Raw genomic sequence first — 16,966 nt, 5'->3', positions numbered from 1 at the left:
ACTCTACTTCAGTGTATTTATTTTTTCAAATTTTCAAACGATTTCCTTTTTTGTCTTTTTTCTTTTTCATTTCTTTTTCTTGAATACAGAAAGAAAAAAATAATTTTCAATTTTATTAAAAATATTTTTATTTAATTTTTTTTCTAATATATTTTTTACTTCTGTGTAAATTTTTTTCAATTCTAGTTTGCTTCCATCATTTCATTTTAGTCTACCTTAAGTGTATTCATTTTTTCAAAATTTCAAATGATTTCCTTTTTTTTTTCTTCGTTCCCCTTTTTTCTCTATCAAGCCACTTTCAACACCCAGACCAAAACACACCTAGGATCAATCATCATTTATTCGATTTTTTGTGTGTCTGTTTAATTTTTTAATTTTAATATTTTTTTAATTTTAATTTTAAAAATTTTTTCTACCTTTTCTCCCTTAAAAATGATGAAATGAAGGATCACCCCCAAAAAAAGAGCAGGAAGAAACGACAGCCAGGGACTTAACCAACACAGATACAAGCAAGATGTCTGAACCAGAATTTAGAATCACAATAATAAGAATACTAGCTGGAGACGAAAATAGATTAGAATCCCTGTCTACAGAGATAAAATAAGTAAAAACTAGTCAGAATGAAATTAAAAAATGCTATAACTAAGCTGCAATCATGGATGGATGCCGTGGCGGCAAGGATGGATGAGGCAGAACAGAGAATCAGCGATATAGAGGACAAACTTATAGAGAATAACAAAGCAGAAAAAAAGAGGGAGATTAAGGCAAAAGAGCACGATTTAAGAATCAGAGAAATCAGTGAGTCATTAAAAAGGAACAACATCAGAATCACAGGGGTCCCAGAGGAGGAAGAGAGAGATATAGGGGTAGAAGGGTTATGTGAGCAAATCATAGCAGAAAACATTCCTAACCTGGGGAAAGAGACATCAAAATCCAGGAAGCACAGAGGACCCCCATTCGATTCAACAAAAACAGACCATCAACAAGGTTTATCATAGTCAAATTCACAAAATACTCAGGCAAGGAGAGAATCATGAAAGCAGCAAGGGAAAAAACGTCCCTAACCTACAAGGGAAGACAGATCAGGTTTGCGGCAGACCTATCCACAGAAACCTGGCAGGCCAGAAAGGAGTGGCAGGATATATTCAGTGTGCTGAATCAGAAAAATGTGCAGCCAAGAATTCTTTATCCAGTAAGGCTGTCATTCAAAATAGAAGGAGAGATAAAAAGTTTCCCAGACAAACAAAAATTAAAGGAGTTTGTGACCACTAAACCAGCCCTGCAAGAAATTTTAAGGGCGACTCTCTGAAGAAAAGATGAAAAAAAAAAAAAAAAGACCAAAAGCAAAAAAGACTAGAAAAGACCAGAGAACACCACCAGAAACTCCAACTATACAAACATCATAGTGACAATAAACTCATATCTTTCAGTATTCACTCTAAACGTCAATGGACTGAATGCTGCAATAAAAAGACATAGGGTAACAGAATGGATAAGAAAACAAGATACATCTCTATGCTATCTACAGGAGACCCCCTTTAGACCTAAAGACACCTTCAGTTTGAAAATAAGGGCATGGAGAATCATCTATCATGCCAATGGTCAATAAAAGAAAGCCAGAGTAGCCATACTTAAATCAGACAATCTAAACTTCAAAAGAAAGACTGTATCAAGAGATGCAGAAGGACATTATATCATAATCAAGGGGTCTATCAACCAAGAAGAAGACCTAACAATTGTAAACATTTATGCAATAAATGTGGAAGCACCAAATATATAAATAACAAACATAAAGATTCTCATCAATAGTAATACCATAATAGTAGGAGACTTCAACACCCCACTCACAGCAATGGACAGATCATCTAAACAGAAAATCAACAAAGGAACAATGGCTTTTGATGACACAGTGGACCAGATGAACTTAACAGATATATTCAGAACATTTCATCCTAAAGCAGCAGAATATACATTCTTCTCGAGTGCACATGGAACGTTCTCCAGGATAAACCATATACTGGGACACAAATCAGCCCTAAGTAAGTACAAAGAGATCGAGATCATACCGTGCATATTTTCAGACCACAATGGTATGAAACTTGAAATCAACCACAAGAAAAAATTTGGAAAGGTAACAAATACTTGGAGACTGAAGAACATCCTACTAAAGAATGAATGGGCTAACCAAGAAGTTAAAGAGGAAATTAAAAATTATATGGAAGCCAATGAAAATGATAACACCACAAGCCAAAACCTCTGGGATGCAGCAAAGGTGGTCATAAGAGGAAAGTATATAGCAATCCAGGCCTTCCTAAAGAAGGAAGAAAAATCTCAGACACACAACCTAACCTTACACCTTAAGGAGCTGGAAAAACAACAGCAAATAAAACCAAAAACCAGCAGAAGACAGGAAATAATAAAGATTGGAGCAGAAATTGATGCTATTGAAACAAACAAACAAACAAACAAAAAACCAGTAGAACAGATCAATGAAACCAGAAGCTGGTTCTTTGAAAGAATTAACAAAATTGATAAACCTCTTGCCAGTTTGATCAAAAAGAGAAAGGAAAGGACCCAAATAAATAAAATCAAGAATGAAAGAGGAGAGATCACAACCAACACTGCAGAAATTAAAACAATAATATGAGATTATGAGCAATTATATGCCAATAAAATGGGCAATCTGGAAGAATTAGACAAATTCCTAGAAACATATACATACCAAAACTGAAACAGGAAGAAATAGAAAATTTGAACAGACCCATAACAAGTAAAGAAAGAGAAGTAGTAATCAAAAATCTCCCCAAAAAACAAGAGTCCAGGGCCAGATGGCTTGCCAGGGGAATTCTACCAAACATTTAAAGAAGAGTTAACACCTATTCTATTGAAGCTGGTCCAAAAAGTAGAAATGGAAGGAAAACTTCCAAACTCTTTCTATGAAGCCAGCATTACCCTGATCCCAAAGCCAGAAAGAGACCCCACTAAGAAAGAACTATAGACCAATCTCCCTGATGAACATGGATGCAAAAATCCTCAACAAGATATTAGCCAACTGGATCCAACAATACATTAAAAAAATTATTCACCACGACCAAGTGGGATTTGTACCTGGGATGCAGGGCTGGCTCAATATCCACAAAACAATTAATGTGATTCATCACATCAATAAAATAAAGGACAAGAACCATATGACCCTCTCAATAGATGCAGAGAAAGCATTTGACAAAATACAGCATCCTTTCTTGATAAAAACCCTCAGAAACGTAGGGATAGAAGGAACATACCTCAAGATCATAAAAGCCATATACGAAAGACCCAATGCTAATATCATCCTCAATGGGGAAAGACCGAGAGCTTTCCCCGTAAGGTCAGGAACAAGACAGGGATGTCCACTCTCACCACTGTTATTCAACATAGTATTGGAAGTCTTAGCCTCTGCAATCAGACAACACAAAGAAATAAACATCCACATCAGCCAGAAGGAGGTCAAACTTTCACTCTTGGCAGATGACATGATACTCTATATGGAAAACCAAAGATTCCACCAGAAAACTGCAAGAATTGATTCATGAATTCAGCAAAGTTGCAGGATATAAAATCAATGCACAGAAATTGGTTTCATTCCTATACACCAACAATGAAGCGACAGAAAGAGAAATCAAGGAATTGAAGTCATTTACAGTTGCACCAAAAACCATAAAATACCTAGGAATAAATCTAACCAAAGAGGTGAAAAATCTATGCACTGAAAACTATAGGAAGCTTATGAAAGCAATTGAAGAAGACACACAAAAAAAAAAAAAAATGGAAAAAGATTCCATGCTCCTGCATAGGAAGAACAAATATTGTTAAAATGTCAATACTACCCAAAGCAATCTACATATTCAATGCAATCCCTAACAAAATAACACCAGCATTCTTCACAGAGCTAGAACAAATAATCCTAAAATTTGTAAGGAACCAGAAAAGACCCCAAATAGCCAAAGTGATCTTGAAAAGGAAAACCAAAGCAGGAGGCATCACAATCCCAGACTTCAAGGTGTATTACAAAGCTGTAATCATGAAGACAGTATGGCACTAGCACAAGAACAGACTCTCAGATCAGTGGAACAGAATAGAGAACACACAAATGGACCCGCAAACATATGGCTAATTAATCATCTTTGACAAAACAGGAAAGAATATCCAATGGAATAAAAACAGTCTCTTCAGCAAGTGGTGCTGGGAAAACTGGACAGCGACATGCAGAAGAATGAACCTGGACCACTTTCTTACACCATACACAAAAATAAACTCAAAATGCATGAAAGACCTAAATGGAAGACAGGAAGCCATCATAATCCTTGAGGAGAAAGCAGGCAGAAACCTCTTTGATCTTGGCTGCAGCAACTTCTTACTCAACATGTCTCTGGAGGCAAGGGAAACAAAAGCAAAAATGAACTTTTGGGACCTCATCAAAATAAAAATCTTCTGCACAGCGAAGGAAACAATCAGCAAAACTAAAAGGCAACCGATGGAATAGGAGAAGATATTTGCAAGCGACATATCAGTGAAAGGGTTATCCAAAATCTATAAAGAACTTATCAAACTCAACACCCCCAAAACAAATAATCCAGTGAAGAAATGGGCCAGAGACATGAATAGACACTTCTCCAAAGAAGACATCCAGATGGCCAACCGACACTTGAAAAAATGCTCCACATCACTCATCATCAGGGAAATCCAAACCAAAACCACAATGAGATACCACCTCACACCTGTCAGAATGGCTAACATTAACAACTCAGGCAACAACAGATGTTGGTGAGGATGTGGAGAAAGAGGATCTCTTTTGCATTTTTGGTGGGAATGCAAGCTGGTGCAGCCACTCTGGATAACAGTATGGAGGTTCCTCAAAAAACTAAAAATAGAACTACCCTACGACCCAGCAATTGCACTACTAGGTATTTATCCAAGGGACACAAGTGTGCTGTTTCGAAGGGACACATGCACCCCAATGTTTGTAGCAGCACTACCAACAATAGCCAAAGTATGGAAAGAGCCCAAATGTCCATTGATGGATGAACAGATAAAGAAGATGGTATATATATATATATATATATATATATATATATACACAATTGAATATTACTCGGGAGTCAAAAAGAATGAAATCTTGCCATTTGCAACTATGTGGATGAAACTGGAGGGTATTATGCTAAGTGAAATTAGTCAGAGAACGACAAACATCATATGACTTCACTCATATGAGGACTTTAAGAGACAAAACAGATGAACATAAGGGAACGGAAACAAAAAGAATATAAAATCAGGGAGGGAGACAAAACATAAGAGACTCGTAAATATGGAGAACAACTAGAGGGTTACTGGAGGGGGTGTGGGAAGGGATGGGCTAAATGGGTAAGGGGCATTAAGGGATCTACTCTGAAATCATTTTTGCACTATATGTAATTTGGATGTAAAATTAAAAAAATAAAATTAAGAAAAGAAATGTCAAAACAAAAGTTTATTTTATCTGATATTAGTATAGATCTCCTTGCTCTCCTTTGGTTTTCACTTGCATGGACTATCTTTTGCCATCTTTTCACTTTGAATCTATGTATGTCCTTAGAGTTGAGGTGAGTCTTTTTAAGTAGCATATTGTTGGGTCTTGTTTCTTTTTAATTCATCTAGCCATTCCATGGCTTTTGATTGTAGAAATCAATCCATCAACGTTTATTTATTTATTTTCAATCCATCAACATTTAGAGTATTTATTGATAGCTAAGGATTTGCTAATTCCATCTTCTTATTTTCTGTTTTGTGGTTCCATTTTCTTCTTCATTTCTTGGTGACTTCCTTTGTAAGTTGATGTTTTTCATAGTATGTTTTGATTTCCTTTCCTTTATCGTTTGTGTATCTCTTATAGATTTTTGTTTTGTGGTTACCATGAAGTTTATATAACACATCTTACAGATCTAATAGTCTGTTTTCTGTGAATATTTGGTTATATACAAATAGTCTATTCTTTTGCACCCCCCCCCTTTTTTTTTGTTTTTGTTTTTTTTCTATTGCAGTGCTCCTGCACTTGAAGATATAACCCTTAGGCTGGAAGCCCCAGGCAACAAAGACACGACAGCGAGGAGGCTGGAGGCTTTTCCCTCTGCCTCTGTACATTAGGGAGACTGGGACTACATACCAACCCCCAACTAGAAAAGGAGGGTGCACAGGCCCTGCCCAGGACCCCTGGAAGGTCATGTAGCTCCACAACCTAAATATGCACCTACTCTGCCTCTGTCCCTCAAAAGCTCCCCTTTTACATTTCTGATGTCACTATTTACATTTTGCTTATTGTGTATTCATTAAATTGTTTAAGCTATAACTATTTTTAATACCTTTGTTTTTAAATCTTTATTCTAGAGTTAATTAGCACATATTACAGTATTAAAGTATTTTGAATCTGTCTTTATGTTTACTTTTACCCCAGTGTATTGTATATTTTCATATGTTTTCATGTTAATAATTAGTGTCCTCTTGTTTCAGCTCGAAAAACTTTTCTCAACATTGCTGGCAAGGCAGGTTTAGTAGTGATCAATTCTCTCTGATTTTATTAGGGAAAGTCTTTTTGCCTTCAACTCTGAAGGACAACTTTGCTGGGTAAAGAATTCTTGACTGGCGGTTACTTTCTTTTAGCAGTATGAATATATCATCCTATTTCCCCTGTCTGTAAGGTCTCTGCTAAGATATCCACTTTACAGGGACAATTATTTTTTTCTCCTGCTGCTGTAAAAATTCTCTGGTGATGGTGGTGGTGGTGGTTTGTTTGTTTGTTTTTAGACAGTTTTATTACTCTGTGTCTTGGAGAAGAACATTTTGGATTGACATTTTGAGGTGACCTATTTGCTTCATGAACTTGGATGACCAAATCTTTCCCCGTTTGGGGGATGTTCTCAGCCATTATTTCTTGAAATAAGTTTTCTACTCCTTTCACCTTCTCTTCTGGGACTCCAATAATGCACACAGTATTTCTTTTGATGGTGTGTCATAACTTCCAAGGCTTTCTTCATTCTTATTCATTAGTTTTTCTTCTTCTGTTTGTATAATTTCAATTGATCTGTCTTCTACATCACTGATTCTCTCTTCTGCTTGTTCAGGTATGCTCTTGAAACTCTTCAATTTTTCATTCCAGTCATTGTATTCTTCAGCCACAGAATTCCTATTTGGTTCTGTTTTTATATTTTAATCTATTGAATTTTGTATTTTGTTCTTGTTTTTCTGCATTTTTTACATCTGCATTCTCTTGTAGCTCTCTGAGCATCTGTAGAACAATTATTATGCATCCTTTATTGAATCTGTTAGATCTTATCAATAATTTCAGTAAAATTCAGGATATAAAATTAATAGACCAAAATCATTAGCATTTCAATACTCTAACAAATTTTTTTTTAAGTTTTTACTTAAATTCCAGTTAGTTAACATACAGTGTAATATTAGTTTCAAGTGTATAATATAGTAATTCAACAGTTCCATACAACACCTGGTGCTCATCACAGCAAGTGCACTCCTTAATCCCTATCCCCTATTTCCCCTGACCCCCAACCCACCTCCCCTCTGATGACCATCAGTTTGTTCTCTATAGTTAAGAGTCTGTTTCTTGCTTTGCCTCCCTATCTCTTTTTTCCCCCTTTTTTCATTTGTTTCTTAAATTACACATATGAGTGAAATCCCATGGTATTTGCCTTTCTCTGACTTATTTTACTTGGCATAATACTCTCTAGCTCCATCCATGTCATTGCAAATGCCAAGATTTTATTCTTTTTTATAGCTGAGTAATATTCCTGTGTGTGTGTGTGTGTATGTGTGTGTGTGTGTACACACACATGTCTTCTCTATCCATTCATTAGTTGATGGACACAGGCTCTTTCCATAATTTGGCTATTGTAAATAATGCTGCTATAAACCTTGGGTACACGTATCCCTTTAAATTAGTATTTTTGTATTCTTCGGGTAAATACCTAGTAGTGCAATTGCTGGATCATAGGGTATTTCTATTTTTAACTTTTTGATAAACCTCCATACTGTTTTCCACAGTGGCTGCACCAGTTTGCATTCCCACCAATGGTGCAAGAGGGTTCCTCTTTCTCCACATCCTTGCCAGCACCTGTTGTTTCTTGTATTGTTACTTTTAGCCATTCTGACAGGTGTGAGATGATATCTCATTGTAGTTTTGATTTCTGTTTCCCTGATGATGAGTGATGTTAAGCATCTTTTCATGTGTCTGTTGGTTACCTGTATGTCTTTGGAAAAATGTATATTCATGTCTCCTGCCCATTTTTTAATTGGATTATTTGTTTTGGGGGTGTTGAGTTGTATAAGTTCTTTATATATTTTGGATACTAACATTTTATCCGATATATTATTTGCAAATATCTTTTCCCATTCAGTAGGTTGTCTTTTCATTTTGGTGATTGTTTACTTCGTTATGCAGAAGATTTTTATTTTGATGTAGTCCCAATCGTTTATTTTTGCTTTTGTTTCTCTTGCCTCAAGAGACATATCTAGAAAGAAGTTGCTATGGCTGCTGTCAAAGCATCCTGTGTTCTCCTCTGTAATTTTTATGGTTTCAAGTCTCACATTTAGAGCTTTAATTCATTTTGAATTTACTTTTGTGTATGATGTAAGAAAGTGGTTCAGTTTCATTCTTTTGCATGATGCTGTCCAGTTTTCCCAACACCATTGGTTGAAGAGACTGTCTTTTCCCATTGTATACTCTTTTATGCTTTGTTGAAGATTAATTGACCATACAGTTGTGGGTAATGAATTTTCTGAAAAAGAAATAAGTAAAACAATCCCATTTATAATAGCATAAGCCCTAAGGACATGGAGATCCTTTTGGCTATTTGGTGTCTTTTGATTGGAGAATTTAATCCATTTACATTTAAAGTGATTATTGATTGATATTGGCTCCTGGCTGGCTTAGTTGGAAAAGCATGTGACTCTTCATCTCAGGGTCTTGAGTTTGAGCCTGATGCTGGGTGTAGAAATTTCTTTAAAAAAAAAACCAAACTTTAATTAGTGAAGGTAAGGACTCACCATTGCCATTTTGTTAATTGTTTTCTGGTTGTTTTGTGAGTTCATTGTTACTTTTTCTTATCCTGCTCTCTTCTGTGTTTGATGTCTTTGTATCAGTATGTTTTGACTTCTTTGTTATGTTCTTTTGTGTAATTGCTGCAGGTTTTTCCCTTGAGGTTACCATGAGGCTTACAGAAAACAACTTAAAATTATAACACCTATTTTAAGCTGATAACAACTTCAATAGAATTTCTAAACTTAACACTTTTACTTTTCTCTCTCACTTTCTCAGTTATTGCTGTTACAATTTACATATTTTTATATTATGTAACTAGTAACAGATTATTATACAGTTATTTTTACTATATTCATTTTTTCAAACTTTTAAACTAGAATTATAAGTGAACTATACACCACCATCACCAAATTTCAGAATTGAACTTTGACTATATATTTACCATCACCAATTAGTTTTATACTAATTTTTAATGTTTTTATGATGTTAATTAGCATCCATTTATTTCCACTGAAAGAACTGTCTTTACTGTTTCATGTAAGGCAGGTCTATTGGTAATGAACTCCCTCAGCTTTTGTTAGTTCACAGAAGTTTTTATCCCTCTTTTCTTTTTGAAGGACAGTTTTGCTGGGTATTGTATTCTTGATTGATCATTATTTTCTTTTATTTTGAATATGTCATCCCATTCTCTCCTGGTCTGTTCATCAGGGAAATTGGTCTATAGTTCTCTTTTTTAGTGGGGTCTCTGTCTGGTTTTGGAATCAAGGTAATGCTGGCTTCATAGAAAGAGTTTGAACATTTTCCTTCTATTTCTATTTTTTGGAACAGCTTCAAGAGAATAGGTGTTAACTCTTCCTTAAATGTTTGGTAGAATTCCCCTGGAAAGCCATCTGGCCCTGGACTCTTGTTTTTTTGGGAGATTTTTGATTACTAATTCGATTTCCTTACTGGTTATGGGTCTGTTCAAATTTTCTATATCCTCCTATTTCAGTTTTGGTACTTTATATGTTTCTAGGAATTTGTCCATTTCTTCCAGATTGCCCAATTTCTTGGCATATAATTGCTCATAATATTCTCTTACTGTTTGTATTTCTGTGGTGTTGGTTGTGATCTCTCCTCTTTCATTCTTGATTTTATTTATTTGGGTCCTTTCCTTTTTCTTTTTGATTGATCTGGGTAGGGGGTTATCAATTTTGTTGTCTTCTTTTTAATTTTTTTTAATGTTTGTTTATTTTTGAGAGACAGAGACAGAGCATGAGTGGGGGAGGAGCAGAGAGAGAGGGAAACACAGTATCTGAAGCAGTCTCCAGACTCTGAGCTGTAAGTGCAGAGCCCAATGCAGGGCCTGAACTCACCGACTGTAAGATCATGACCTGAGCTGAAGTTGGATGCTTAACCAACTGAGCCACCCAGGTGCCCCAATTTTGGTAAGCCTTTTAAAGAACCAGCTGCTGGGTTAATTGGTCAGTTATGTTTGATTTCAATATCATTGATTTCTGCTCTAACCTTTATTATTTCCCTTCTTCTGCTGGGTTTGGGCTTTACTTGCTGTTCTTTTTCCAGCTCTTTTAGGTGTAAGGTTAGATTGTGTATCTGAGACCACTCTTCCTTCTTTAGGAAGGACTGGGTTGCTATATATTTCCCTCTTATGCCACTTTTGCTGCATCCCAGAGGTTTTGGCTTTAAGAGAAAATATCTTGGCTGAGGTAAGTGTTTGTTATTGATTCTCATTTCAGACAATAGCAGGGGCCCTTTGAGTTGCTGGGTGTACATATTAATAATTTGGTCTTTTTCTTTTTATCAGATGGAAAAGAAGACTGAAAATTTATATTCCTCCTGGTGAGATGAATGCTGTTTTAATACTTAGCTGCAATTTCACAACAGCTTCAATTTCATCTTAGTGTGATATGAAAAACACCTGGAGTCAAACAGACGAGTTTATATTCTGGTTCTGCTACCGACTAGCCATGTCACTGGGTACATTACTTCACCTTCATAGGCCTCAGTTTCCTCATCTTTAACCTCATTATAGATTAAATGGATAATGTTTATAGTGTTTTCCAGTAGTAGTTGTTTAGTAAACTGCTGCCATGATGGATTGATGCTCAACTGTATAACTGAGAATATACTCTCTGGGAAGCTGCATGTCAAGCCTGGAAGTAGTGTTGCCAGAGGCTTACCTGAAGTCAGTCTGGACTGGCACGATTATTTTCTTATAGGTAATTCCTCAAGAAATAGTGAGGTGACTTAACTATTAGACAAAAAAAAATTAGCACAAATAATTGCCATATTATTTGCTAATTAGTACCAATATAATGCCATATTATATTAGTCTGGGAGCAAAAGAAAATGTTGGGAATACAAAAAGACCGGTTTTGATCATTTGAGAAGGATTTTGATGTAGGAATTTATTCCTGAAAGTTAGGAATGAATGAAGTCATTAATTTATTCATGAAATATGTATTGAGCATCTTCTAAGTGCTAGGGACTCTGATAGGCTCTGGGAATACAGTGGTTCTGTATGAAGACAAGGGTCCTATCTTTGTGGAGCTTACATTGGGGTGGAAGTAAGGATATGTAATGAAAAGTAGACAATTTTAAAAATAAGATAATCGCATAATGAATACTTAAGGTTTGTTGGTAAGAGAAGGCTTCTCAGGGATGGTGACATTTCAGTTGAGCTGAATGACAAGGAGTGATGCTGCTTATGCTTGGGGTTCATTGAGCTTGTGTCAGTGGATTTATGGTTTTCATCAAATTTGGAAATTTGGGGCCATTGTTTTTTTCTCTTCCTGTAGAGACTCTAATTATACATATGTTAGGCCACTTGAAGTCCCATGGCTCACTATTGCTCTGTTCTTTCCCTTTTTCTCCTCATCCTTCTTCTTTTTAGTTGTTTTTTTCTTTTTCTTTTTGGATAGTTTCTATTGCTATGTCTTCAAGTTCACTAGTGTTTTCTTCTGCAGTACTTAACCTGCCCTTAATCCCATCCAGTGTATTTTTCATCTCAGATGTTGTAGTTTTCCTCTCTACAGTTTCATTTTGAGGCTTTTAAAATATTTCCTGTCTCTATTTAATATATTTTACTTTTTCTCTAGCTCTATAAAAACTGGAGCAATTGTAGGGTTCACCTATTTCTTCCCCATCTCTTATGCATCACTGTCCTATGTTGCTTGATGTCCAATGTCTTGAGAACTATTATTTCTTTTTTGTTGTTGTTATTTCATATATTTTGTCCATATTTCTAGTTGTTTCAGAAACGAGGGTAAATCTAGTTCTTTTTAAAATTTTTGTTTTCAAAGTTTATTCATGGTGTGTGTGTGTGTGTGTGTGTGTGTGTGTGTTTGAGAGAGAGAGAGAGAGAGAGAGATAAGCAGAGAGAGAATCCTAAGCAGGCTCCATGCTGTCAGATAGAGCTCGACTTGGGGCTCAATCTCATGACCTGAGCTGAAATCAAGAGTCAGACACTCAACCGACTGAGCCACCCAGGTGCCCGAATCCAGTCCTTATTTTATCCTAAAAGTAGAAGTTCTCTGCCTCCATTATTTAGCTCATATTTATTCTCAGGTTTTAAAGTATAACCAGTTGCTGTCAATAAAAAACACTTTAGATTCTAATTGTATATGCTTTCCTGTTGTGTGATAAAGCACATGCCCTCTCTTTTGTTTCTAAACTAATCCTCATTCAGAGTCTAATTATTAACAACATAACTATCAAAAACTTCTGATATTTTTGTCTTTTTTTTTTAATTAGAATCACTTCTTACCAGTAAAGAAGTCTGCTTCAGAGTCATTTTGTTTTTATGATGCAATTGTGCTGTCACATTCCTGGGCTAAGCTGATTGTTAGATGCAGTTATCAAACATTTTTATGGCATTATACGTGGCCCAAGAAGTTTAGAAATTTTATTTCAGTTTTGTGTAGGTTGAGGTGGATTTATTTATTTTTATTCTGGTTAAAATCTACAAAACAAAAGTTACCATTTTAACTATTTTTCTTAAGTTTATTTATTTATTTTTGGGAGACAGAGACAGTGTGAGCAGGGGAGAGACAGAGAGAGAGGGAGAGCGAGAATCCCAAGCAGGCTCTGCATGGTCAGTGCAGAGCCCAATGTAGGGCTTGAACTCAGGAAACCAAGAGATCATGCCCTGAGCCAGAACAAAGAGTTGGACACTTAACCAACTGAGCCACCTAGGTCCCCCATTTTAATTATTTTTAAGTGTACAAGTCAGTGACATAAGTTACATTCACAGTATTGTGTGGTAATTTTTTGAAAATGTTTACCTTCGAGAGAGAGAGAGAGAGAGCAAGTGGGGGAGGGGCAGAGAGGGGAGAAGGGAGAGAGAGAGAGAGAGAGAGAGAGAGAGAGAGAGAGAGAGAGAGAATCTGAAGCAGACTTCAGGCTCTGAGCTGTCAGCTCAGAGCCCTACATGGGGCTTGAACTCATGAACCATGAGATTATGACCTGAGCTAAAGTTGAATGCTTAACCGACTGAGCCACCCAGACATCCCCACTGTGTAGTAATCACCACTATTTCCAGAATTTTTTTTATCATCCCAAATAGACTGTCCATTAAATAATTTCCCGTGCCCTCCTCCCCCCAGCTCCTAGTTCCTAGTAACCTCTATTCTACTTTGTGTCTACATGAATTTGCATAGTTTAAGTATATCATATAAATGAACTCATATAATGCTTGTCCTTTATTATCTGGCTTATTTCACTTAGCATAACGCTTTTAAGTTTCATCCACATTGTAGCATGTATCAGAATTTCATTGCTTCTTAAGGTTGAGTAATATGCCATTGTATGTATATAATGCATTTTGTTTATTCATTCATCTGTTGATGGACACTTGGGTTGTTTCCCCCTTTTGGCTATTATGAATATACTGCTATGAACATGGGTGTACGTATCTGTCTGAGTCCCTGCTTTCAATTCTTTTGCATACATACCTAGGAGTGGAATAGCTCGACCATATGGTAATTTTATGTTTAACTTTTTGAGAAGTCACCAAACTATTTTACATGGTGGCTGCACCATTTTATATTCCCACCAGCAATGCACAAAAGTTTCAGTTTCTCCACAGTCTCACCAATATTTGTTATTTTCTGGTGTGTGTGTGTGTGTGTATGTGTATGCTTTACTCTCTTTTTTTTTTTTTCTTTTTTAATACCCATCCTAATGAGTATGAAATGGTATCCTATAGTTTTGATTTACATTTCCCTAATGACTAGTGTGGTTTTGAGCATTTTTTCATGTGCTCACTGGCTGTTTATGTATCTTCTTTGAAGAAATGTCTATTCAAACCCTTTGCCCATTTTTGAATTGGGTTGTTTGTTTTGGGGTCGAGTTATGTTTTAATGCCCAAATCTGTCTGCTCTCCAAAAGATCTCCTGGATTTTTTTTTTCCCTTCTAAATATCTGTGTCTTTGTAGTGAAGTTCTTTTTTTTTCTATTTTATTTTTTATTTTTAAAAATTTACATCCAAATTAGTTAGCATATAGTGCAACAATGATTTCAGGAGTAGATTCCTTAATGCCCCTTACCCATTTAGCCCATCCCCCCTCCCACAACCCCTTCTCCTGGATTTTTAATATTTCTTTTGATATTTTACATCTGGCATTTCTAGGAAATATTCCACAGGAAAATGTTTTGTGTTTCTATGATAAATGTGTGACATAGGTGAAAGATGTTTCTTTGTGTAATAGATGAAACAGATAGTGATTCCAAGTTGCTTCCCATGTATGTGGGCTATTTTCAGAGAGTGCTCCTGCTATTTCTACATGGCAAACTTCCAGAAAAGGTTGGTTGAATGGACTAATGGACATCATTTGGGGGTGAGTCTCTTCAACAGTGATAGACTGTTAACTTTCACTTTTCTTTGGTTTGGAAAATTTTCTCTCTCAATGAAATATAAAACATAAAACAAACAAAAACACCTTCACTCTCTGGCATATGGTTTCTAATTAGACCTGCAAATGAAAATTTCATTTTGTAAATTTCACATGTCATCATTAAGTGAATCTGCTTTAGCTCCACTGGCAGCAGCTTGGACACAAATTTTTTGTGTGTGCCTCTTCTGCGTTGAGAGATACATATATTTGGTGCTAGAGATAAAATGGATAGATGTAACTTCAGCCCTTCATCAAGTTCAGAGTTAAAAGTTTAAAGTGTGATTTTTAAGTTATAAAAATATAAAACGCATAAAAATGTCACTCATGTTTGTAACAAAAGAATCAGTGGAACACATCTGAGAACAATTATTTGTTTTTATGGTAATGCCAACATGTGAATGTGATTAAAAAGAACAATAGCAAAAACAACAGAAAAGAGCTACCATTTATGGAGTACTCACTATGTCCCAGGCACTATGGCACATACTTTTCCATGTATGCTTGTGTTTAATAATTATAAATCAGGAAAATGAAGCTCAAAGTTAGTTAAGAAAGTTGCTCAGGGTCATATACTTGGTAAATGGCAGAGTCTGAACACAAAGCTAGGCTAGTATGACCCCAGTCCCATAACAGAAGTACCACAGCTTGTAGGGTGGAGGACAAACAAGGAAATCATTTCAAATAACTTAATATTATTGCAACTGGCCAGGAAAGTGACATGGACATCATCTGGAAAATAAGGGATTTAAGTAGATAGAAAGAACTTTTTTAAAAAACTGTTTTGGGAATATTACATAAAAGTACAGAAAGCCAAGTGCTCATTTAACCTTCCTGACTGACATAGGTGTCCTCTCCAAGTGTGTTGCAGGGTTTCTTTTCAGATGCAAATTTTGGATGAAAATATTTTTTTCATATTTTGACTGGCTTTCATCATGATTACTATGGTCTACTCATTGGCCTTACCCTCTTTTCTTGAAAAAATGCCTCCTCAAATTCTCCTTCCCTAAGAGTTCTTACCATGCCCTCATCTCTCAATTCTATGCCTTGTTTGTTTCCTAAAACCCGTCTTTAATAAATGCTGCTTGTTCAGTTGAGGTCTGAAAGTCTCCAGTGCATCTACCTTTGCCTACATCATAGTTCTTGGCTCTTGACAAATATACTTTTGTGCCTTTTGTCTTGTACTTCATTTGTATCTTTTTCAATTTGTAAGATTTTATGGCCCTTTTCTGCAGGTTGAAGCCTAAAGATTGTCTCTAGAATCCCTCTCTTACCGGACCAATTTTCAACTTTCTAGGATGGAAAATCCGGTTATTTTGAACTGATCAGAAATCTACTCTTGGATTAGTCAGTCATGACTAGTGGGTGGTCACCAGAAACACACGGTACAGACATGACTCCTGGGAGTCTACTAATGTAGACTGTGTTAGGGGCATTCCTGGAAGAAGCAGAATGTTTACTAACCAGGCACTCACCTGAATGAGTGTAGCTCTTGCTACACTCTGTAGACCAAGACATTGGAGAAAGTGATGACATCCTTGTAAACAAGATGGAGAAACATGAGCTGAATCTTGGGGAGTTGAGTGAAATTATAGACAATTGAACAACCAGATCTAAAGAGGATGAAGTGGTATTTGCCTGGAGGAATGTCATTAATGATGATCTCAGGACTCTGCTCAACCTGTCCTGATTTTAGCATTTCTCTCAATGAGTCAGATGAGCTATCCTTACAGTCCAAGTGCCTACATGAACAAAGGTCATGGTCCTGGCTTCCTTGGTGCTATTAGGCTGCATTAAGAAAGTTATAATCATATGTCATTTTTGGCCACACTCAACTCCTCTTCCTGAATATAGCATTCCCCAGTCTTGATGGGATGGCATTCCGGGGGGCCCCTGTCAGAGCTCCCTTGGAAACGAGTGATGCAAAGACGGGTAAATAGCTGGAGTTCAGTCAGCTTTTCTCCTCCCAGCCTTTTCTCTCTTCCCTTCTTGGATTCCATTTGGTGAA

General features: G+C 36.2%; 1 non-coding gene across 1 annotated transcript; it reads right to left on the bottom strand.

The window, feature by feature from the left end:
• Positions 1 to 6,053: 6,053 nt before the first annotated feature.
• On the bottom strand, positions 6,054 to 6,201 carry LOC128778136 (small nucleolar RNA SNORA57). Its single transcript, XR_008423504.1, has one exon. It is a non-coding gene; the product is annotated as a small nucleolar RNA SNORA57 (small nucleolar RNA).
• Positions 6,202 to 16,966: the final 10,765 nt, after the last annotated feature.

This window comes from Panthera pardus, unplaced genomic scaffold, assembly GCF_024362965.1.
Source record: "Panthera pardus isolate Hobbes unplaced genomic scaffold, ASM2436296v1 HiC_scaffold_18, whole genome shotgun sequence".
Taxonomy (NCBI): domain Eukaryota; kingdom Metazoa; phylum Chordata; class Mammalia; order Carnivora; family Felidae; genus Panthera; species Panthera pardus.
Note: the sequence above shows the minus strand (reverse complement) of the source record. Positions and strands in the feature narration are given on the sequence as shown.